The sequence below is a fragment of the Condylura cristata genome, unplaced genomic scaffold (genome assembly GCF_000260355.1).
Source record: "Condylura cristata isolate star-nosed mole 26May11 unplaced genomic scaffold, ConCri1.0 scaffold00009, whole genome shotgun sequence".
NCBI lineage: Eukaryota > Metazoa > Chordata > Mammalia > Eulipotyphla > Talpidae > Condylura > Condylura cristata.
In genome coordinates this window covers 6,979,453-7,004,394 of record NW_004567110.1, presented here as the reverse complement: position 1 = coordinate 7,004,394, position 24,942 = coordinate 6,979,453, and positions in this window count along the sequence as shown.

The window sequence follows — 24,942 nt, the reverse complement described above, 5'->3', positions numbered from 1 at the left end:
ACAGGTGAGAAAATAATGATAATGATGAACAGCTATATACCAGAGACATTTTGTGGGGTCAGAGTGGGGAGTGGGATCAAAAACAGTGGGGGGAGGGAAATGCACTGGACTATAGTGATGGCACATGGGTGATTTGGTGATGGGAAACCCAGGGGGATTGCAATTGAGATGGAAAAATGCACAAAAATATGTAAAAATAAACTATGATACAATTTAAAAAAAAAAGAAGAAGAAGAAGAAGAATGGCTTTGGGATGAGAGGAAGGCTCTTCCTCCTTGCCTGAGCTCTAAACCATTGGGAGAACCCGCTGGTCGCTTGGCAGGCAGGTGGTGATAAAAACACCCAATTTTTTTTGAAAAATATAAGCTTGGAGATTATGGCTAAGGCGTGTGGTCTGACTGGGTTGCGTAATCCAAACCTAGAAAGCGATGTCTCCTGTGGTTCTAGAAAAGGAATAACCTGTCTTAGCAGGGACAGAGTCTCTAGTACTCAGCGACTGGCCTGGTCAGCAGCAAAGCACAGCTGGTTCTCTGCAGGCAGGTGGGTCCCAAGGAGATGACAAGGAGGTCGTGAGTCCAGGTTGCTCCTGAGCATGGCAGGCCACACTCACCTGGCCTCCTGCTGTTCACATCACTGTTCTGTCTCCTCATCCCCTGTCTTGAATGTGGGCTGGTTTCTAAGGGACAGAGATGTCACTTGCATGGAGAGTTATTAAAGGTTGTCCTCTTCCTCTCCCTCCCTCCCTCTCTTTCTCTGTTAAAGCCAGTTGCCATGCTCTGAGCTCTCACATGGAGAGGCCCCCAAGCAAAGAACTGGTGGAGCTTTGCCAAAGGCCAACAAGGAGGTAAAGTTCTCGTTCCAGTAGCCTCCAGGGACCTGAACCCTGTCTACAGCCACAGGAGTAGGGGCTTGGAAGCAGATCTGCTCCAGGGGATTCCTGCCAGGACAGGCTGAGCACCCCTCTCTCGGGCTCCCTCCCCCCACCTCTTTATTTAGGATCTCATCATGTTTCAGGTAGATCAGTGATTCACAGTTTTCATTTCAAACTTAGATGTATTATTTTCAAATAAAGTAACTCCTGGCTGCAGCTGTGCTCTGAGCTCCCTGTCTTGCACAGGGGACTCCCCACCCTCCCTGGAGCACAGGGCTCTGTAGCACACCCCCCTGAAAGCCAGTCCTGAGACCAGATCACCTGTCTCATTACTGCTTGGTCTGATTCGACTGTCAATCCCCAGTTCCTTCTTCCCTCTTCCCAGCTGTTATGTTCCAGAACATGACTTCAGCCTTTCTTAAACACTGTCAAGATGCTGCTGTTGCTGTAAGATAAAAACCAAACACCTTTGCTTTCACAGTCACAGTGTTTCACACTGGTCCAGTTGACCTGGCTCCCTGACATGGGGAAAGTGATGAAGGGGAGACCATCGGAGAGGTTTTTGCAAGGATCAGACACTCAGCACACGCCATCCTGGGAAGGGGCAGTGGTCCAAAGGTCTAGCTCGGTTCTTTTCATCTCATTACTTCTGCAAACATTTATCAGTCAGGCAGTTTTCTAGCTGCTGAGGAACATAACAGTGAGCAAAACAAACAAGCTCTGCTCTCTGAGTCTATCTCTCGCTGGGAAGAAGCAGGCAATAAACAAACAAAAAAGCAAAACATATATTATGGGTGGCAAGTAAACGCTGAAAGGAAACATAAATCAAGGAAGTGGAGACAGAGCATGCTGTGCTGTACGGCGCTCTGAGACAGAATGGTTGGGAAGGTCTTGGAGCCAAAGGAACTTAGAGGCCACAGCCAGATCGTGTAGGGTTTTGTAGACCATTGTTAGACCTGGTTTCTTGAAGTGATGCTGACAGGGACATGTCTCTACTAATCTGGCAAAGCAGTTGGCTCTGGTAAGGGACTTTGGCCAGTCTTCTCATAACTAATGATGACTAATGATGATTGTGGGGGCCCTGGGTCTCCCCACTGCCTCCCTAAACTTGTGTTGGAGTCTGAGCCTCAGAATGTGTCGTCTTTGAAGAGAGGATCTTTCAAGAGGTACATTAGTTAAAATGGGGTCTACATCAGTATAGACCTTCAGCCAATCTGACATGTGATTTTAGGAGAGGAGATCAGGACTCACATACATGCAGAAGGATGGCCATGGGAAGACACAGGGAGGAACCTTCTGGAAACCAAGGAGACCTCAGATGAAACCAGCCCTACTGACAGATCTTAGGTTCCAACCTCCAGAACTGTGAGGAGATACTTTTCAGTGTGTGAGCCCCTAAGTCCGTGTTACGGGGTCTCTATCAGGAGAGTATACAGTCACAGTCTCACACTGGTCATGGTGTCAATCTCAGAGAGTTTTATGCTTCATAAAAATGTGAGATGTGTAGGAGAACATTTACTCATCTAGTCTGGTCACAAAAAGTTATCAGTGTTACGATGTGCTACTGATAGTACCTAACACAGAGAAACACAAATGCACATTGTTGAATATGATACATATTTTAAAAAGACAAGTTGGCAGATCAGTTTTATCACACGGTTGGCAAAACGCCAGCTACAGCATCTTGCCCTTGGCCAGGTTCATTAGGGAGCAAAGGAATGATCACAGGTCTCTTTTCCCTCCTTACTCCAGAGCCTTCCTTCTCACTGAGGTCTCGTGGGGGACACCATAAATGTCACTCAGCATGAGGTCATCTGGCTGAAGCCCCCAAAGATCTTATGGAACACTTGGTGCTAAATAATCCATGACACAACTGCTAACAAAGACTCAGTCACAGAAGATCTTCCAATGTGGGTCACCCATTGGTTTCTCTTGAAGCAGGGACTGGACAGGGAGCTCTGCGGCTCTAAGAAGGTACCCTGCATTGTGAAAGAGGGGACCCTTTGCAGTAGTGCAACCCCAGGGTTGGAAGCGTCTCTGGAAATTCATCCCTTGCTTCGGTTATCTGACTCCAAGACAGAAGCATGGATGAGACTTGATCATCTACTCTGATTAGTATTTTTTTTTTTTTTTAAAGGCAGAATCCTAGATCCCAGGACTGATGCATCTCTACAGATGAGTCATCTGAATTCAGGCTCCACTTCAAGCAAATTGAATTCAGTGCCTATTAGGAGCTGGCCACAGTGCTGGCCACTGGAGTATAAAAGTGAATCTGACAGCCTTTGTCTCTGAGGAGCTTACCGTCTAGGGGGTGAGACACACACAAGCAGTGATGATGTGCCCTGACAGGGGTCACAAAAGAGGCAGACACTGTGAGAAAACATCTACGACCAAACAGCTCTGTCTGGGCGTGTGCTATGTGGTGTGATCTGAGTTAAGGCTGCAGATGTTTCCAGGAGTGGCGACTGATTGAATAAGAGCTTTTAGGTAAACAGAAGTACTGCCATGATAAGTGGTCACATCCATGACATGACATGACATGTGGCAGAAATTTTACCACTGAAAAATAACACTGTTTGAAGTCCCTTTCTGCTAACCCTGGCATCCCCTTTACCTGGGTAGGGACTCCAAAAGTCACTTCTCAGCCTAGGGGGAGTGGAACTAGCTCAGGGACCCGTGTAGAGTTTAGGGAGATGTGCAAGCAGGAAGGATCCATGAGTCAGACACCACAACATGTTGACTGAAAATAAAGTCTCAACTAGAGACAGAGTTTATTTGATACCTAAGTGAAGATTCCAACCTGGGAAGCGTCCAACAGATTTTACTCCGTAGAGCTTGTGTAAATACAAGTTTGACTTTCTTATAGGTAGAAAGTGAGTCATTGACATTAAGAATGTAATTATTCTCAATGGGGATGGTGGAGGGAGGCTTCTGGTTCTAAAAACTGATGCTAGAGGAAGTCAACACAGGCCCTCATTCTTCCGTTCTATCAAATGCACTGCAGAGGTGCAAGGGCTGGGTGCCCATTGTTAAATCTTTTAGTTTTTTTTACTCAAAAGACTGACTTTACACAAGCAGGCAGCAGCTGATTCTTTCATACAAGATGGAACCTGTGGCAATGGCTTTGCTTCCTTGCCAGCCAGACTAGAGGCAGGGACCCTAGAACATTTACATTCTGTTTTCAAATTGACTGGTCAGTACCAGAGTTGAATAAAGACGAGGGCATAAGTATTCTGGTGCTTTTCCCAAGAAGAATACAGGTGGAGGAACAGCTGAAGTCTCAGTAACCTGTCCTGACCCTTAATAGATGCGATGTAAGCATTTGCAGACTAACTATGTCAAGGGGCACAGGGGGATTTCTGTCCTGTTCTGGCTGAGAGTCAGCAGGGGAAGCGGGTCAGGTGGTTGAGTGTCAACCCAGAAGCTGGGCTGGACGTGGGGCCTGGGAGAGGCCGGGAAACAGAGCACAGTAGTCTGTTCAGAATGGAGGGGGAGGCAGCCAGAGTTGCCTCAGGCTCTGGAATGGACTGGGGGTGGGTGCTTAACAGGGCATGGAGACCTCCCTGGGGTGGGAAGGAGCTGTTCAGGGTGCTGAGGCTTTTTAGATCACATCAGTATTGTGAGGTTTGTGGCTTCTGAATCAGCTCGCTGCCTCTTTAAGTTACCACATTTACCAAGTGCATGCATGAGTGTGAGGTGTACCTGTTTGAGGGTGGATGAGTGAGGGTGGATCAATGGGGTAATGGGGTGGAGAAGGGAACAAAATATGGATCAGAAGGATCACCTGGCTGATGGCATCCTGGAGCCTACCCTGGGTGGCACTGGGGATCTCGGATGGTGCAGAGTAGTTGACTGTTGTGGCCAAGATTCCAGCAATTTGATTCCCCCAGGCCTGTTTGAATCTTTATTCTGACACGGCTCCTCTGTGACCTTGAGTACGTCCTTCAAGCTCTCTGTCTTTCAGTCTCCTGGTCTGAGAACACATCTTGTAGGACCTGTGAAGATCACGAGCCACAGATGGTAGTTTGTGTCTTGCACAGAGCAAGGGCTGTAGTATTACTGAGCAAGAGTAGTAGCTATTACTGATATAGTAAATATACAAATACATTCATATTTTGACTCATCTTTGACTCTGGAGCAAAACAAATCCTCAAATGACTGCAGTGAGCAGTGAATGGGCCAAAGACTCCATCAGGATTTCTAAGCAAGAGCATCTCTAGCTAAGGTTCGGTGCAATGACCGAGGGTTCCTTACTTTCTTGCTGGAAGATCTTGAGTAACTCACTTGACTTCTCTGAGCTCACTTTCCTCCTAAGAAATGGAGATGGGGGTTCCTAGAACTTGGATTTTGGCCTAAAACAGAAAAATCTGTACTTTGGTGGGGGACACAAGCATTGTGACTCTTTCAGGACAAGGGAAAGCCTTACGAGTACCTCTTATGATGTGGATATCTTACCGGATGGGATTTCACTTTTCCATCCTCTCAGAGCCTGAGCAGGTTGACAGTAGCTGTTCGACAGCCTGTGTCACATGGAGAAACGAAAAGATCAGCCCAGAAGAATGTGACTCCCTGTTCATTTTGTTGGTGGCTGGACTGTGGTTCTTTCCATTCAACTGAACTGGAAACAAGCTTCATGGGCCTCAAAAGTAATGAGCTTTACACAGGTAATGAGGATTTATTAGTTATGCAAATAATGGGGGGTTCATCAGGTGGCAGAAACAGGGTGGAATCAGGCCTGCAGAAAAAAATCAGAAGCTAGTCATGCCCCTGAGAAGCTCACCAACTAGAGGCTTTTGTGTACACACGCATGTATTCACGCACACCAGGGCACACTGACCTTCAAATGCTATTGTAGAGAATGCTATGGAGGAAGTAAGGAAGACATTGCGGAAGAGATGCCACCAGGGGAATAGATCCAAGTTCTTGTGGAGTTCTCAGTCTCAAAGGAAATATAAATAAGTCTATTTGTGTACAAATGTTACTGTTCACGCCTATTGCAGAACATGTGCTGATGCGCATGTAAATAAGAGGCCCTGGGGACAGAGGAAGGAGGAGCTCCTTCTGTGCCGAGAGGGAGAGATGATCCTTACCCTGGGTTTTTAAAAAAATAATTTCTGAAGAAACGCCGACCAAAGAAAAGCAAAAACCACGTGGAAGTGTGCGTAATGGTCAAGAACACTGGTTATGGACACCGAATGCTGCTTATGCTTACTGCTGTGTGACCGTGGGGACGTTACTAAACTTCTCTGGTCCTCAGTCCCGCAACTACAAAATGGGGATGATCGAAGCATCCACCTTAGCCTTGGGGTCAGTACTCATGCAGTGGTAGTGAGGAAAGTGGCTGGGTGGGGCGGCTGAAGTCAGGCTCCTGTGCTGAACTCAGGCTCCAGTGACTGGTTTTCCTACACCAGGACCTGGTGGGCCATCCTGACAACGGTATTTTAATTATAGTGTTGGCCCGGAAAGATGTTGGCGACCTGCAGTTATTGTTACACTGGCTGTTTAGAGACAGGGCAAAAGGTGATAGGAAGAACACTGCTTAAACTCTTACTTAACCTTACTCCAAGTCACTTTCCAGATGGATTTGCTTTCTGCCAAGATTTAAAAAATCACACACACACCACACCTCTGTAGAGAAGAGAGGGACAGGATCTCCAGAGAAGAAACAAATTATCCTGCCTGCATCCACACTGGGGTATGCTGAGGCCTTGGATGGGTGACAGGATCCTGTTGGCTTTGGCAGAGGAGGCCCTAAAGGGGATCAGGTGAGGTGGAATTCCTAAGCCTGACTCTGCAATTCAATTCAGCCAGCATTTTTACTTGGCATCTCCTCGATGCCAGAGTGGGGTATCCAGGCTGATAGAGACACTGTCCCTGCATGCAGGGGAGAGGCACAGACTCCACTCAGGCCCTGAGAACAGAATGTGCAGGATGCTGGGCGGCGATGCCACGAGAGACCAAGGAGTCTGCAGAGGCAGGGGTAGCCTTCCCCGTGGGAAAGGATCTCCCACCCCATGGGGAACACACCCAGCCTTCCAGAGCTCCAGAGAGTGCCCAGGGCGGCCCCATTAACGGACGCATTGGTTTTTCTAACGCTGAAGACCCCATTCTCACTCCCGCTGTCTGAGAAATGCCAGCTAAGCCTTGGCACGCTGACTTACAGTCTGGGCTGTGAATGATAGATCATGCTTTCGGTGGCCCTTTATCAGGTCCTGGCTTGGGCAGGCACGTGGCGGTGGACCGAGAATGGAAAAGGCCCCAGACAATGGAGAGATGCCAGAGGAGGTTACGTGGATTTGAGGAGTTGCAGAGGGGACTGTGCTGCTGACGAGACTCGGAGGGATTCAAGCAGCAGATTCGACAGCACTTGATGACCGAGGAGCGAGTCGGGCCTGCACTGGGCCAGGCTGTCTGTGGCTCATAGTTGATGCCGTTTAGCTCATGAGAGTGAGACCCTAGGAGAATGCTCTCAAGAGAAATGCTATTTCTCACACCTTTAGGGTGCTTGATTTTAGGCATTGCACTAAATTGAATTAACACGCCTGAACACACAGTGAAAAAGACGGTCCCTTCTTGTGAGAATATGGGGAAGTTCCCAGCTGGTGTCAGTCAGTGTGACACCATCCCGACTCTTCGTCTGGAACAGAGAGGAGGGACCGTCACTACTGGAAGGACCTACAGGTGACAGGTGGCCAGCGCTGACCTGAGGCATGAGGTGGCCAGGTGGGGGGTGTGGCAAGTGCTGGTGTGTGGAGACCCCCAGGTGGAAGGAGCTTCCAGGCAGACTGCTGTGGAGCAGGATGGCATGCTGGGGAAGCTGGAACACAGCCTGACAGGAGCATGCCTGTGACAGGGGTCGGCAGGGGTGAAGCGTCAGAGAAAAGGGGGTCTCAAGGGGAGTAGCATTTACAGCACCTGGTGAAACAAAAATATTCCCAAATCCATCCACTGCTAGATATTGATTGGCAAGGACTCCATGGACGAAGAAAGCAGAGTGACCAGCACCTGTCCCACACAGGTCGACTATGCAGCCTGAGGGCCAGACAGAAATCGACTCCATTACTGTCCCCAAGGCCCTGTCAACTCAAGTTCCAGCCAGCAAAGTAAAAGTCCCTGTCTGCTTCTCATAGAAACCTGTGATATTTGTCAGTTCCTCGTTCCCTTCATAAGATGGTTGCATTTAATTTTCACCTTCTCTGCATTTAATCACCCTCCTTTGAAGAGTTAGTGCAAAGCAACCCAGATGCAGTCACCCAATGATGCTGAATGTTGGGGGGGGTGCGGGGGGGTGATCATCACAACAACCTGCCTGCAAAGCCCAGTGCTTCCTCAATTCTATAGCCCAGCAATATGCATCTTTGGAAATCATATTCACACAAATTCATACTTATTTTGAAGAGGGTGACAACCTGGAGCTTGGCCTGCAGTCACGGAATTCCAAATTATTCTTAGGTGTCTCTGACAGCAGTCAACACCACTCACTCAACACTGCCAGGGCTCCCCAGCCTACAAGAGGCACTTAGCTGAGGGCTGGAGGAGGCGGGAGGGCGGAGATGAATTAGGCATCTAAGGGAGAGCAGAGAGGGCGACTATAAATAACCACGGCACAGGCAGTCCACGCTGAGGGACCAAGAGAGACAGAGGATTGTTCTGCTGCTCGGAGGAAAGGGCGCTTCCGGCTTAGGACACCTGCCAAGGCTTTGCGGGTGGCTGACCTACACCTGGCTTCTAGGTCACTTACTCAGCAGATGTCTGCTTGGCTGCAGGGACGCGAAGCCTTCAGGTGCTGGAGAGGCAAAGGCCATGCTGAAGAGGGCACAAAAGGCCGCTCTCATGGAGTTGATGTTCTACGAAGGGGCAGTGGGCAGATTAAAATCAACTGGATCAGTGCCAAATGAAGAATTTGGGTAAACCAGGGCCTTAAAGGAAAATGAAGACCGAAACAGTTGACACGCGCAGGGCACCTGGGGCTAGTTTAGACTCTGTGACCAGATCAGGCCTAAAGGCTAAGAGGAAGGCCACCAGGAACAGCATGTGAGACAGAGGGAAGGGCGAGTGCAGCGGCCCCGAGGCAGGAATGAGTGTCCAGTATGTGGCTGCATTGCTGAGAAGGCAGCATGGAGGGAGATGAGGTGGAAGTAAGTGGACTACGGGAGGAGTTTGGACTGAGTGGGTTGGCTGTGTGGAGATGAGTAAGGGCTGGCTACCGGCAGAGGGATGAGCCTGGCCACATTTGGGGACCTGTGAAGAGGCCATGTCAGAGAAACCCATGGGGAGCCATCCCGGAGCCAGACAAGGAGACCTGGAAGTGACTGCAGCTTGACCTCTGGCTCCAAGTACTGTAGTCACGGAGGAATCCATTCTTTAGACTGTGGAGTGCCCGTCTCTGATACACCCTGCCAACACTGTGAGCTTTTTCCTCTCGGAAAGCTCTACAGAAACGCTCGGCCGCCCCAGAGCTGTCAGCCCCACCCAAGCCCATGGCATCACTATGACCAGTTCAGGAACAAATTCATGAGCCGGAACTTGAACGAGGATGAAATGCAGGAAGCTGAGCAAGCTCTCTCGGGACACACCCTGGTCTGTGCTTTCAAGCCACCGAGGTTAAGCAGGCCCAGCTCTTGCTCTGGGGGCGGCAGTGTGGCTGACAGCAAACACGTGAACGCTGATGGCCAGGGCTCTACCAGGCACTCCAGTGTCACCTAACTCAAGAATCCAGGCGGTGTCTGCTCCCTGCTGGCGCCTCAGCACCTGGGAGAGGATGTGGCACTCCAGTGCGTGCCCAGGAAACGTTCTGGACCACGTCAAAGTCTAAGATGCAATTCTTTTTTATTCCCATTTTATAGATGTAAACACAGAGACTCAAATCATTAAGTACATACTTGCCTGTCATCACCCAGACAAAGTGACCCACTGCCATTTGAGACAAGGATTCCGATGCCTGTGCTTTCCCCAGGGTGAGGGAGGGGGAGCAGGGCACCGAGGGAGGCCCAGCAGTGCAGAGAGAAGCTGGAAATGTCCAACAAACTGGCTTTGCTGGTGTGGGGACTCCCAGGAGGTGGGCTCCTGGGAGTCCACCCTGACTCAGGATGGAGCATGGAAACACCTTCGTAGCGGGGAGTCCTGGCGTGCCCAGGGACTGGGCGTGTGGCGAGCCCTGTCCCGAGAAGAAACAATCCACTCCAGGTCTTTGTGTGGATTCAGCCTCTGGGCTGGAGGCCTGGGCTCCCAGAGCAGGGGTTGTGAAAATTCCTCCCATCTCCCAAGGACAAGCAGGTACCTGCAGGAGAGGAGGGAGCTGCAGAGACCAGACAGAAGCCGCCCTGCTGGGGGAGAGCCACATTTGAGTTGGGCTTGCTCACCAGGGCATCTCCTCAAAGGGCCGCTGGCCAGGTTTCCTTAGCCCAGAATGGACCAGCGGTCTCTGGGATGGGAAATCCCTTTGGATTCAGTGGATCCGGGGAACTACGTCACTGGACTGTGGGCTCCCTGGGGAAGGGAGGGACCTCTTCCTGAAGGAAGGAGTTTTCAATACCCTTCTGCTGTGTCCTGTCTCCATGGAGATAGCAGAGAGGCCCAAACAAGAAGTCAGCTTCCTTGGCGGGGAGGCCCAGGGCTGGGCACTTGCCACCACTAGTCTTGGCATCTCTGCCCGATGCCTCGTCAGGGGATCCCACGTGGGGGAGGGCAATGAGCAGGACAGTGAGCTGCGGCCCCTCTGAGCCCCGAGCCTGCCAGCTGGGTTGGTTTCCGTAAGACTCAGAATAGGCTTCAGAGGTCGGCTGGGACTCAGGAGGGCCGTGACTTGCCCAGGGCCACAGGGTCAGTCCAGTAGAGTGAACCAAATCCCATCTGGCATGTCTTCCTATTCCGGATGGGCCTCTCCCATCGCAGGGACCATGCCCTTGAACTTTACCTGCACCAAGTTGTTACCACGTGCCGGACACGGGCTGCGGCCGCAGATACAGCGTCTCAGTGACTACTCTCAACAGCCTTGAAAGTCACACGTGGTGGCCCCCAGTCTGCAGGCGCGGGGAGCTAAGTGTGCTGCAGAGATCACGCAGCCGCCAGGGCGCTGGGCTGGCTCGTGACTCTGGGACACCTCGTGGTGGCGCCTGGGCCCATAACCGCCACTGTTCACCACCATCATTCTGGGTCTTCTCTTTCCTGCTGCCCCCACCCCAGGCTGCCCCCAGAGCCTGGGGAGGCTCATCTTCATGCTAAGCGTCTGTCAGTGTCTGAAGTTAAACGCACATGGGTTTGGAGAACACCACACCACCGCAAGGCAGGAGCCAGGGGCCTGTTCTGAAACAACTGTCATGATGAATGAAATAATTCTCTTCTGATTGCCAGAGTAATAGCAATGCTTTTCGCAAAAAGCAATGCTTTTAAGTAAAAAGAAGGTCAAAAGGAAAAACACAACTTGTCTGTTTCTCTGGGACTTTTTCTTTTCCTTGTGCATTTGCCACTGATGATCTCGGTGGTTCCCTTACCCATGTCTCACCACTCACTCACACTCAGAGTCGTGGCAGACACCTCATTCCGCCTTCCCAACTCAGCCGTGGCTAGGGCCGTCTGAAAAATGTCTTTGCAAGTCGGAAGAGGCTGCGTAGGCTTCTCCACTGGCCCCTGGCCCGCAGGCACCCGTCTGTGAAGCAGGCTGCCGAAGAGCCGTGGGCGGCAGACAGGCCTGGACAGTGGCGGCAGTGATGTTTGCTCACGGCTGTCAAGGAGCTTGACCTGGAAAAATAGCAGTCTTGCCCTCGAATGCCCCAGCATGCCAGTCAGAAATGCCATTACTGTTTATTTTTCTTTCCTGGGAAGCACAGGGCTGAGCATCGGAGCTTAAGTGGCAGAAGCACAAACCCCGAGGTTCCTCCAGATCTTGAGGCTGCTGTGTGGATGCAGTTGAGAGGAAGATGGTGTAACATCTCTCCCCAGGCACATACTCCACTTGGGGTGCCCTGGCCAGAGAGCTGACCATCATCCTCACGCCTGTGTCTGCCTTGCTGGACAGCAGCCAGAGGCCTCGCTCCCTGGCAGGCCTCTGCTCCCTGGGGCTACAATACTGCTTGCAAAATGTGTTCTTCCTGCCCACCCAGGCGGGGACCTGCTCCACCCCCCACAGAGGAATGGCTTTCACCTGGCCATTGGATTTACCATGGATTGAAGGGAATTTGGCAGCTGGATTTACATCACGGATCGAAGGTTTCACCAGCGTGTGCGAGGTGGAATTATTAATAGTGGCCTTTAAACACATGAAAGTCACTCTCACTACTGGAGGGAAAAAAACAAAACCAAACTGCGAGAGCCCCTGTTCACCTGTTAAACCAGCACAGATGAGGTGCTTGCTGATGTGTGACTGAGGCTGGACACCTGCACCTCCATCATTGTGGGGGAGCACCCGCTGCTCAGACCTCTTTGCAGGGCCATTTAGTGTGGTCTCCAAAATGAAAAATGCCCTCGGCCCCGGACCTAGCAACATCACTCCTGAGACTTTACCCTCCACCTGTATTCACACGTTTGCTGAGGATATCGCTGGTAAGACGAGGTGGGAAACAGCCTACAATTCCTATCCACAGAGGGCAGCGAGACAAAGTGGCCTGAATTATAGAGACGGAGTAGGAGTAGGGAGCCTTTATCTTTACCTGGATGGATCAAGAAGGACTCCCGAAAGGCACGCAGAGCTGGGCTGTAGTCCAGCCAGCTGGTTCACGGGTACAGAGGTGCTGCAGGCTGTGAGTCCCACACATGCACAGGTGTGCACCGCGTTCTCCCAGCTCCCCTGCTCTCTGCAGCCTTGCTTCACAAGTCCTGTCCTTTCCTAGAAGCCACAACAGCTCTGACAGGCGACATCAATGATTCCTGGGGCCGGAGGACCAGCAGACTGGAGCGTTTCTGCTGGGGGGTTGGAGCTGGTTGGCCAGGCTCAGGGTGTGACCTTGACAGTGAGGACAATGGAGGGAATGAGGAGCAGCCGGTCTTGCCTCAGGCATTTGACTCTGGGGTCAAAAACCAAGACCAAAGACTCAAGGACTAGTCGGAGCTGATGCAGAAAGGTCACTTCACTCCCAGCCTTTGTGCCCAAAGAGCTGATTCTCCTGCGTGGGTTCAGGGCTGTGTCTGTCCCAGGCAAAGAAACACGCTTTGAAGCCCTCTGTAGCGGCGAGATGACAGCAAGCAGAGTGATGGGTGAGGCTAGTGGTGTCTCTGCTTCCACAGCTCAGGGCCTCTGGGTCCCTCTTCTGCATCACAGAGATGAGCAGGTGCACCTCGGAGCAGTGCGAGCACGAGGAGGCTGGTACCACCCACTCAGGAATCCCGCGGGCCCCTTCAGGGACTCTCAAGGGAGTCAGGCTCTCCGCAGCTCCCCGAGAAGTTCCGGTTCAGGTTCTGCTTGGCCCGTCCAGTTTAGATGACGCAGCACATTCGCGCCGGTGCTGTGATTAGAGCCCCTATCGGTTGGGATACGTTTATTCTTTCACTTATTCACTCTGTTGTTCATGAACAAGTTTCTGTTTACTTTTATTGTTTGTTTACATAAATGCAACAAACTTTTTTTTTTAAAAGTGAACACACTTAAGGTCCTTACTATGTCCCAGCGTGGTTCTAAATACTTTTCAAATGCTAAGTCTGTCCTTATACCATCCCATATGGCACTTACTTTATTACCCCATTACACAGACAGGGAAACTGAGGCCCAGTGATATCCTTGTTGCCAGGCGACCTGAAGAGCCTGAGCCTGTTCTGCAGCACCGCATGGAATGTGGTGTCTTGGGCCCCCAGCCCAGGATGTCATCATAGAACTGGGAGGGGCTGAGGGTGGTGAACCTGGAATCACCTTCCCCCGGAATGGGACAACCCGGCCCATCACCTGTCTCAGGGAGGGGGCAGCGTGGAGTGACATCAGACATGCATGAGTTTTTCATCAGCCAAGTGGATACTGGGAAGGTAGCTGAGCTCAAGTGGCTTTGCAAGTACCAGGTGACCCCAGAAAACAGAAGTGGTTGGGGAGAGAATATGGAGCAGGGTTAGCAGAGGTCCCAGTGATGCTGTTCTCCTGAAGCAGGGGAGGACACTCAGGACTGGAGCTCTAGGGTGAACCTGGCTTGTCGTGGGGAGATGCAGGCGATCAGGCAGGCTGTGGGGCCACGGGAGGGGAGAGGGTGTCCCCACCAAGGAGAACAAGGGGTGAGGTCTGAGTCCCCGGGGACAGCGGCATCGAGAGCTGGCAGACAAAGGGGTTCACACAGAAGGCTGAGAGACAGAGAATGGGGAGAGAGAGTGACGACTCTTCCATGATGGCTGACGCGCTCCTGACCGGTGCTTCATTTATTTTCCAGGGCTCATGGGAGGAAGAACCACTTTAACAACGACGGCTTCTAGTTGGCTCGTGCCTTGTTTTATCTTCTTCTGCATAGTACACAGTCTCCCATATGCTGTTTTGGCAGGGATCGCTGCATAAATACGTTTACACATGTATGCTCTCACACATATATTTGTAGGCACACACATATTTAAGTCAATTAAGCTAATATTTATTGAGTCTTGGTTATGTGCAAAGTACAGCACATCCGGGCTGTGACTGCCACACGCTAAACAGAGATCCAGCAGTGAAACGGACGGTCCCCGTTTGAATGCCTTCCCTCCAGCAAGACTTTCCGGCAGCTTGTACCAAACTGCTTCAGAGCTGGTAGGTGATCTACTTGGACCAAATCGTGGCACAGAGATACACACCTTCTCTGAAAATCTCCCACCAAGGGGGAAATGAGCTCGCCTCTTGTTTAAGCCACTGACACTTTGCCTCTGAGACAATTAGTCAGAATCCTAATTAGTCCTTGCAGACATATGGTCCAGGGATCACTGCTGAGAAGCATGGCCGGCTGTGAAGGATGTCCTTGTTAAGTTGCACGGTGCCAGCTCAGCTGTGTGCTCTGTTTATGGAATTGGTGCTGTCTGCAGTTCCTTTCGCTCTTGCACTTTCTCTCAGACTGATGGGAAGACACCCAGGTCATGCAGGCAAGAGGCAGGAGAGAGGAAGTATTTCCCAGAAAAGAAAAAGTTGTGCAGCCCCTGGACATCCAGAACAGTTGGGGGACTACTGAAGTTCAAGGTCAGATGTTTTTTGACTGAGTCAGACACAATCCTGAGGAAAAGTATACTTTTGAAAAGCTTGACTAATGCTTTTCCATTGGAGAATCGCAGGTCAAAATGCAGAAGTGTTTTCTGCAAATTTTTACTTTGCCCACACTGGCGTGAAAAATGGCTGGCAGGTTGGAGAAGAGCTGCCTGTCAAGTGCTGTCCTGTAGCTGTCAGAGGAGGACAAGGGGTGTTGTAACAGCCGCCGCTGGGGAGCCATGTGGCCTGGCAAGATCATGCCTTTTATATCTCTTATTTGGCAGCATACTATGGCAGCATATTACTTTTGCTTAATTAACTTTCAATTTTAAAGCCACGGGGAAGGTCTAACATATGCAAAAGAAGGCAGAAGCTCTCCGAAACCTGCATGAACCGCATCCCACAGGCCCCTGCCAATGAACTTATGACCAGTGGTGACTTCTTCCCATCACCACCCACTTCCCCTCATTATTTTATTTTTTTTAAGATTTATTTATTTGTGCATACAGAACTGGGGTACAGGCCAGAGGTGCAGGGGTGGTGAGAAGATTCACCAGAGACAGAGTGGAGAGCAGAACAGGCTGACTGACAAAGGACACTGCTGAAGGGGGCAGCGGGCAGGCCAGGAGAGGTCTGCCGTGCCATGTGGGTCACCTCTGGGGCAGGGATCGAACTCATGCTGAAGTGGCTTTAGGTTCTTAGAGCTGTGCTTTAACCCACTGCGCCTCCAAGGAGGACCCCCCTCATTATTTTAAAGCGAATACCAAGTGCTATACAATATCACCCACAAATATGCTTCCCTTTAAAAATAAGACTGTAATGAACACACCACCAAGTCACTACTGAGCAAAAAAAGGGATTCAGAGTTCCTTAATATCATCAACTATACAGGTGATATTCAAATTTGTGACTGTATGTGCTGATTGTGACTCATTTAAAATGCCTATATATTTTTGTTTGACTCAGATCTAAACATGACCCACCCTTCCTGATCGGATATTTTACATATCTTTTTCATCTCTAGCTTTCCCATTCTGTTTTTCTCTTATTTAACACTTGAAATTACCTTGCAGAAGAAACCAGTAAAGGTACACATGTACACATATATCATGCACACGCACAGACAGGACACATCAACACACAGGCACGAACACATCCATGCAAGGCACCTAAGCATTCATACACACACAAACACACGTGGACACACCAACCCCCACGCCTGTGTGCCCACATGCACTCCGGCAGGTGTGCACATAGAGACACACATTGCACCCACAGTAGATTCCAACTGTGGCTGTAGGATTTCAGCTCCCAGACTCCGCCTCAGAGACTGCAGATTTTGGCATTTCAGCCTCTCAAGTCTACCCCAAGTCTGTGGGAAGAGCCGGCTGTCATGGGCACAGAAGGAGGGAGGCGAAGCTGTGGGTGGGGACCAGCCTCTCCATCGGCATCCTCTCGCACCAGGAGCCTCCTCCGAAGCAACTCTGCACCATTCCCACGAGGCAGGAGAACCATTTGCAGCCGAGACTAGGTCCTTCAAGGTGGCGCAGAACCAAGCCAGGGCGCAGGTGAGGAAGCCCGTCCGAGGAGATAGCTTCTGGACAGGCCTCTATCCTGGGGAAACAGAAGAAGCAAAGAAAAGGAAAAGGAAAGCCAAAAAGGAGGACAGCAAAGAAAGAAGAAAGCAAAGTCGATTCGATCTTTTTTAAAACCCTGGACTCTCTCCCAGGCCTTGGAATTTAGGGAACTTTCTTGTGTGTGAGGTGCAAGGCAAGCGTGTGCCCTGTTTTATCATTACTTTGAAATCTCGCTGTCTCACCATAGCAACAGCAGCCCTCAGCTGCTCAGACCTCATCTTGCTGGCACCCTGACGTCATGCGCTGCCTCTTCCCATGTCTACCCCACCAGGAATCCTTTGGGCTCAACCTTCCCATTAGGTCAGAACCCGGCCAGGTCCCTCCTCCCAACCCCATGACACCACTTCGCTCCTGGCCTGTGAGCGGCACCTGCAGGGGGCCCCTTCTACCCCTGTCCTTGTCTAGTCCCTACGCGCGGCCAAAGTGACCCATTGAAGGAAGCGCCAGTGGAGGTGAGTTCAGGCTGGCGTGACAAGGCTGAAGCCCTGGGGTCCCTCCCAGCAGAGCAGCTTCTAAAGTTTCGGGGTCACAACTTGAAGGCGCCCTTAAAGAAGCCGCCTTTGTTTTCATGGGTGTCATGCTGGTTTATCATCTCATGTCGCTTCTGGCACACAGCCTCGTAGTTCCACATTGCCTGTACTACCTCCATTCACCCCACGCACCCCTATATAGCTGGTCCCCCTTTACCTGATTTCTGACCTGCTACCCCAAGCCCCTCCTGTAAATCACTAGTTTGTTCTCATTGTCTAATAGTTTGTTTGATGCAGATCATTTTTCTGTTTTGTTTCTTTATGAACCACATTTAAGTAAAACTATACTATCTTCATCTTTTCTCCACCTGGCATATTTCACCTGAGGACATGTTATTGCAAATGGCAGAACTTCTTTTTTTATAGCTGAGTAGTATTCCATTGTGTATAGACCACATCTTCTTTGCCCCATTGTCTGCTGATGGGCCCCTAGGAAGGATCCTCTTTCTTTTTTTTTTTTTTTAAAGATTTATTTATTTGTGCATACAGAACTGGGGTACAGAGGCACAGGGGCGGTGAGAGGCTTCACCAGAGACAGAGTGGGGAGCAGAACAGGCAGATCGACAAAGTACATTGCTGAGGGGAGCAGCGGGTGGATCAGGAGAGGTCTGCTACGCCATGTGGGTCACCTCTGGGGCAGGAATCGAACTCATGCTGAAGTGGCTTTAGCTTCTCAGTGCTGAGCTTTAACCCGCTGCGCCACCAGGGAGGGCCAAGGGTCCTCTTTCTTGATGAAGTGCTTGGGGAGTTTGGGGTGGGCCGTCTCTTGCCCACATTCCACAGGGAAAGTGGACTGCAGCTGAGTGGATGTGCAGGGGGCGGTGCAGCAGAGAGGCAGGAGGAGGGATCTGAGGACATGTGCACTGTGGGGCTCTTTTTTCATGGCGATTGCTTCGCTGATCACTTACTCAACCATTGCCAAGTGCCTAGAAGGATCGGGGGGTGTCCCCTGGACCCATCAGGAGTTCATGTTTTGGATTGTTCTGGTGAATTTAGCATCTATTAATCCAGCGGCTTTCATATTGCAGGCATAGACTGTGACCCCGAGGTGCCCAGGGGGAGCTAGTGCTCAGGCCCAGCTGCGGCAGTCTTTGAGGGAGCTAGCTTTGCACGAGTTCGTTCATCACATGTGTGGGGGTGCGGCTGGGGCTGCTAGCGTGGGGTGAGAAGTGGAGGATTCAGGGCTATTCAGGAAGGCTGCAGGGAGACAGTGATGTCAGAGCTGAGCGGGAGAGATTGATGAGATAAAGAGCTTTTAAGCAGAGATGCTGTTGTACAAAGACCTGATGGGAGAGTACATTCTGACCCGAAAAGTGTTCCCTGGATTCATAAGTTGAAGCCCTAACCCCAGTGTCTTAGAGATAGGACCTTTAAAGGTGCAATTAAGGTGAAATGAGTCATGAAAGTGCAATCTTCATCTAATAGAGTCCACAGAAGAGAGACCAGATGAGAACACAGAGAAGGGAACCCCCTGCAGCCAAGGTGAGGGTCTCTGGAGAAAACAAACTGCCAACACCTTGATCTTGGGCTCAGCCTCTTGAAGTGTGAGAACATAAGAGTCTGCGGCTTAAGCCCCTCTGTCTGGTATTTTCTTATGGCCTCCCTAGCAGGCGAATGGGGTTAAGGGTCTAGAGGGCCCCAGAGGGGACATACAGGGTGTGAGGGGTGGGGAGGGTGGCGAGGCTTTCTTCTAGGGGCCACTGACATACTACTACTGGAGTCATGGGTGGATAGAAACAACCTGTCGGGAGAGATGGGTGATATTTCAAGAAAGCACGGGAAGTCGAATCTGCCATTGTTGTATTTAATTTGTTTATTGCATCTCCCTTGTGTGGGGTTGTTAACCCCCTGACAGCAGGGATCAAAACAGCCCCTGTTTGAGGCTGAATCTCCATTGTCTAGACAGGGCCTGTCCGTCACTTATTGCAGGTGACTATTGCTTGAGAGATGATATCACCAGTGGCTTAGCAAAGCCTTGGTGAATGACACATCCATACTCAACGGTGGCCAGTCAGCTAGACCACGATCCTCGGTGTGCCATGGGCTGCCACCTGGGTTTGTGAGACTTTGCTCTTGATGTTCATACAAGACCACGGAATCGCCTAGTGGTGCCTTTCTCAGAGAAGACACATGACCCACTGAAGAGATTTATAGAGCAAGAGGGTATTATGAGGGTCCCAATGGAGGAGAGATTGCTGTCTGGCTGGCTAGAGAAGGTTGGTGTCAGGACCAGACACATAATTTGTGGGTCCCGGTGCAAAATGAAAGCTCAAGGCTGCTTGTTCAAAAATGATGAAGAATTTCCAGATGGTGACAGCAGCTCTTTGACCCAGACTTGGGTCCGCTGAGCTCCAGGATCTGAGTGACTGCATGGGTCACAGCTCCACAGAGCTGCTGGTTGGAGTGGATCCTGGAAAACTTCCTGGAGGAGGCATTTGAAGTGAATTAAATCTGGGACCAGGGAGGAGAGTGGGGTGGAACATTTTCAGAGAAAGGAACAGAATATCTCAGGCAAGAAAGTGAATAAGCTTACCTGGGAGCAGCAACTCCTGATTAGAACCCAGGAGAAATGGGCAGATAAATTTTAACTGTTGAAAACAAAAACAAAAACAAGAAACAGCATGACAAACCCAGCCTGGCTAAGTCTCATTCCTCTGAGCTCCATCTTGGGATGGGTTTCATGAATAACAGATGAACTCTGGCTCTGAGCATATCAGAGGCAATTTTTCATTTTCATTAGGCCCTGATGAGATCTAAGTACCCTGCAGAAGCTCGCCCCTAATTGGAGTGGGTGCTTTTCCATTTCTCTCTTTTGCAACTAAATGAAGGCCACCAGCAGCAAGGCCTGGCTCCTGCACCACCCTTGGCACAAAGCCCGTCGCCATCAGCCGCTGTGTCGCCTGGCATCTGCCGCTGACGTCCCATGCAGCCTGCTGCCTGATTTGCTACCCAAGGGATGGTGTGACAGACCTCGGACCGAGTGGGAGGAAAATCGGCCTGGGTATGCTGGTGGCAGCATGTGGCCTGGGGGCTCGGCTGCAGATGTGGGTGAGGAGATGGTCTCAAGAGCAGACAGTGTGGGTGCCATTGTGGGGGGGGGGGCTGGGGGCTTAGTGGGTAAGAGTTCCCTTGCACTCTGTACCATTGTTCTAGGGCTGCCATAGAAAACCACAGACTTGATGGCTTAGGGTGAGAGAAATGGAGTCTCTTGTAGCCCTGAAAGCTCAGAGGCTGAACTCAAGGGTTGTGCTCTGGCTGAAGACTTTGGGGGAGAATCCCTCCCATGCCTCAGAGCTTCTGAGGGCTGTTGGCTGCCAGCGCTGGGTATCCTCTTCTTATAAGGGCACTGGCATTGTATCACGTACCTCCTGATCTCTCACGACGGCATCTTAAACTTGATGCAGCCACAAGGTCTCACTTTCCAAATAAGGTCACATTCACAGGGACTGGGATTAGGACTTGAGTGTCTCTTTTGGGAGGGCGGAACTCAAGAACAACACAAGTCTTTTGTTTCTAGGATATTTTACATGAGCAAAAGTCACTGCACTTTGCAAAATGACCCCTTGTCTCCTCTGCTCCGTCAGGTAGATTGGGAGAAGCTCTTATTCCCATTTCACAGATGGGAAAATTGAGGTGCTGACCATTTGACCTGGTAGCAAAGAGTGCAAAGGAAGCTGTGAGAAGAGGAAAAGTCAGGACTCGGCTGTTGGAGACTGAGAGGGTGATAGAGCTGGTAAAAGAGCAGCCACACACCCAGAGGACTGTTCCTGAAAAAGGTGTGAGGTACATTCTTCTTTTCTCTCCAGTTTTCAAGGGTTCTATTTGTCTTTTACTTTAGAAAAGATAAAAGGACACTGCTCCTTCCAAATCAAGATGAAGATCTCTGGCCAGAGACTCATCAAGTGGGCCAAAGGGAACACTGTCTACTTCCTATTCATGGACTGAGTGAGAGGCCCAGGCGTGGAGTTCGCCTATCCTTCAGGGCGACTTCTTTCCCGGCACTTTTTGCTGAGTCACTGCTGGAAATGACGTTCTTGCCCCCTTGAGTGCAAAGTGGCCTCCGCTGGTGCCTGGGCTCAGAATCTACTGGACTGGTCTCCCCAAGCATCACTCACTCTACATTCTGCCTCACCCCAGACCATGGCCACAACTGACCCCCGTGACAATGTTAGCATCCCAGGAAGAAAGGGTCCGATTTCAGGTCAATGTCCTACTGTTTGGGGAGTTTCTCTGGGGCTTGAAGGAACTTCCTGCGACAAGGCAGGGTCTCCTGCTGGAAACACTGGTAATCTCGCTCATCAGGCCGTGTGTGTGTGTGTGTGTGTGTGTGTGCATGCGCGTGCTCAGAGTTGGGCACATGTAGTCTGGCTTGATGGGCAGAAAGGTGGGCTCTGTGTGGGCAGAGCTACCAGGCAGTGGCTGGGCTGTTCTGGGCTGTTATCTGCTTAGCCCCAGCTGGAGGTTTGCTGTGGGAGGGGATCTGTGTTGAATCCTTTTATCTAAGCCTTATATCTACTGGTGCTGTGGCTACATTGCTACCCACTGCCGGGGAAGGGGGCTCAGTGAGACCTGGGGAGAAGGCAGGATTCATACCCTGCATCTACATTGACAGCTTACCTCCTGTCGTCAACGTGCTCACTGCTGGCAGGGATGGGACAGCCCAATGTCCTAGTAGGCCCTGCCATGCCTTGTGGCAGGGAGTTACTATGGATGGGCTGAAGCTCAGAGCCCCACATGATGGAGTGGGGAGGAGGGATGACTGTCCTTTGGGTGGGTTGGGAAGTGGGTGATGAAAGAAACTGCAAATTACAAGAAACATGAGCTCCTGTGTCCATGGCAGAATTACTCACAAAGCCAAGCTATGGAAACAACCAAGTGTCCAACAACAGATGAGTGGGTAATGAAGATGTAGTGTAGATATATACATATATACCCACACGTGGTGGAATACTACACAGACATCAAAAAGGATGCCACTATGCCATTTGCTGCAACATGGATGGACGATGCTAAGCAAAATAATCAGAGGGAGGAAATGAAATACCTGATGACTTCACCCATTTGTGGACTGTAAAGGAAAAAAGCAAATAAACAAACAAAACAAGACACAACATAAAGCCTCAGTGAGACTGACCACAGAGGGTGGTTACTGGGGATGGAGGGGGCAGGGTTGCCTTGTGGGTGGTGATGGGGACTGTACATGGGGGGTGGGTGTGTGCATTATGCATGGTTGTTGAGGTGGGAAAGTCTTCACCTGTACCCTAAGAGTGCAGCAAAGTCCTGTTAGCGCAGTAAGAAAGCAGAGAGTGGGCCACAAATCTGCTGGTGCACGAGTCGCATGGTCAAGACTGGGGCTGGGTGGCTTGCTGTGAGGGCCAGAGTGAACGTTCCAGGCTTTGCCGCCATGTCATCTCTGTCACGGGTGCTCCATGTGCAGCCTCAAATGAATGTGTTCTATTTACTGACACTACCAAATGAACTGAATTTCATAGAATACTCACAGATCATGAATACTACTTTTCATTTTCTTTTTGCCCCTAATTGAAAAATGCAAAAATCCACCCTTTGCCTGCAGGGTGTTCAAACCCAAGTGGCAGACTGGCATGGGGGGTGGGGGGTGGTCATGGTTCATGGATTCTTAGTATACACTCAGATGGGACGTGGATCCTGAAAGATGCGAGGACTTCATGTAATGGCGGTGGGGTTCCCATTACTGGGGGGCTGATTTAACAGATTGTGGTCAGGGATAAACTTTATATTCAACAGTGGCATGAGAGAAAAGGGCTGTCGTTTCTAAGGGCTGCATTTTATCTAATGAACTCCCAACCTTCTAGTTTTCAGTTGTACAAGAAGGACAAGACATGGAGGTACAGACAAATGCCTCTTAGAGCTCTTGCTGCCCACAGGACCCATGCCAGGTGCCTCGGGGGCGTCGGGCCTCAGTGCCCAGTGAAGGCAGGAGGGGCTGGTGCCCGCGCCAACATGAGGTCTCAGAGGAAGCTCAGGAGGTTGGTGGAGCCTGGGGTGGTGGCAGCTGGGGCGCTGGGACCCCATCTCAGGCTCCTGGTGTCTGGAAGGAAGGTATCTGTGGCAGCAGCGGCTGTTGAGAAGCTGGGGGAAGCTGAAACTGTGAGAGGCGTGGGCAGACCCGAGGCTGCTGTGGCCACTGAGGGCCGCCGCGTGGAGGTGTCACAGGGCAGCCCCATATGAAATGGGGTGCCTGACTGTGGGTCTTAAAAGGGACTTAGAATAAGATGCAACTCCAGGGACACACCAAAAGGTTGACAAAGGGTTTATTTACAAAAGAAGGAGAAGTGAAGAAATGGAGAAAGAGGAGGTGCATTGGTGAATGCGTCCTACCAGTTCTGCTGATCTGGAACCACAATAGTATGCTGAGAGCTGGCAAAAGCCAAGCGTCGAGAACCCACATGTCTGCTTAACTCCACCCTCAGTTCCCAGCATCCCCCCTGTCGTGGTGATGCCATTATGGGATTTGTCGTCCTTGGTCTCTTGACTCTTCGGTCTGGGTGGGGTGGAGGCCATAAAGCTGTGTTTGAGGAGATGGCCAGGGCATCCGTCCCCCAACACAAGGTGTGGACTGCACCTGCCCCTGGGCTGGGAAAAGCCCCTGGGTAAGGCCATCCTCTCATTCCCCAGATCCATTTATCCACACCTCACAGTCTGTTCTGGGGTGGCTCTTGGGACTTGGGGTGCTGTCATCGGCCCTTGGGGAAGAGGAGGACGAGAAAAGCCCTCCTGCCTCCCTGGGCAACCCTTAGCATTAATTAATTAACTGTGTGACCTTGGGCAAATTGCAGGACCTCTCTGAGGCTGTTTCCTCCCGTGAAGGAAGGACAGCAGCCCCAGTGGTGGGGTTTTTGGGGGGCTTCAGATGGATGCGGATTGCAGGCCTCTGGCAGAGTCGGCCTCCTGCTTTGGGGTGGGGGGTCCTGATGTGCCCACCTCTGCCAGCCAGACTCAGGCATCACTGTCTTTGAAGGTCTCTGAGAATCCAGGCCTTAGGGGAAAAACCCTTTGCCACCAAATCTTGCCTTCAAACCTCCCTCTTGGCTTCTAGCCACCAGGGAAAGTCAACTTTGTACATTTGCTTTGAGATGCAGAAGCTTCTTCTTTGTCTCCCCTCCCCCAGCACCATCCCTTCCTGGGGCAGACAGGACAAATGCTCCAACATTGGAGGTGGGACCTGCACATTTTTAACAATTGAGATGCAAAGAAAGGGGGAGAAAAGTGAAATTAAATCCAGCAATTAAGTTCTAATTGCGCAATTACTTCACTTGGTGGCTTGGAGCCAGGGTGGGAGTCTCCCTCCCACAAATGGTGTTTTTGTGCAAATTGGGGGGGGGGGTGAGAGGGAGGGGCCTCAGGGGGTGATGTCTGGGGACAGGGGAACAAAGGCATCTATAAATGAATTCACCCTGCCAATGACCTGATGCCAAGGTTCTGGCTGGTGGCTGCCAGGAGGGCTGGGGAAGACCCGCCTTCAGGGACGAGGGAGTGCGCTGAGTTCTGTGCAGCAAGTCTGTGGTCCAGGGAGCCCCACTGCAGGGAACCCCTCTGTGGACACCTGTGAGGTCCTTCCTTAGACTCGGGGTTGGCCCCCAGTAAGCCCTGGGTGGGGACTCAGCCGACTGTTCCAGGGACTTGTGGCTGGTGTCGGGGTCAGGAGACCTGTGGGTGCCCAGGCCAGGCTCACTGGGAGGGGCTTGAAGGGGTTGGCCCACAGGCTGGCCGGTGTGGTGGAGAGGGGATCCCTGTTTATGGCCT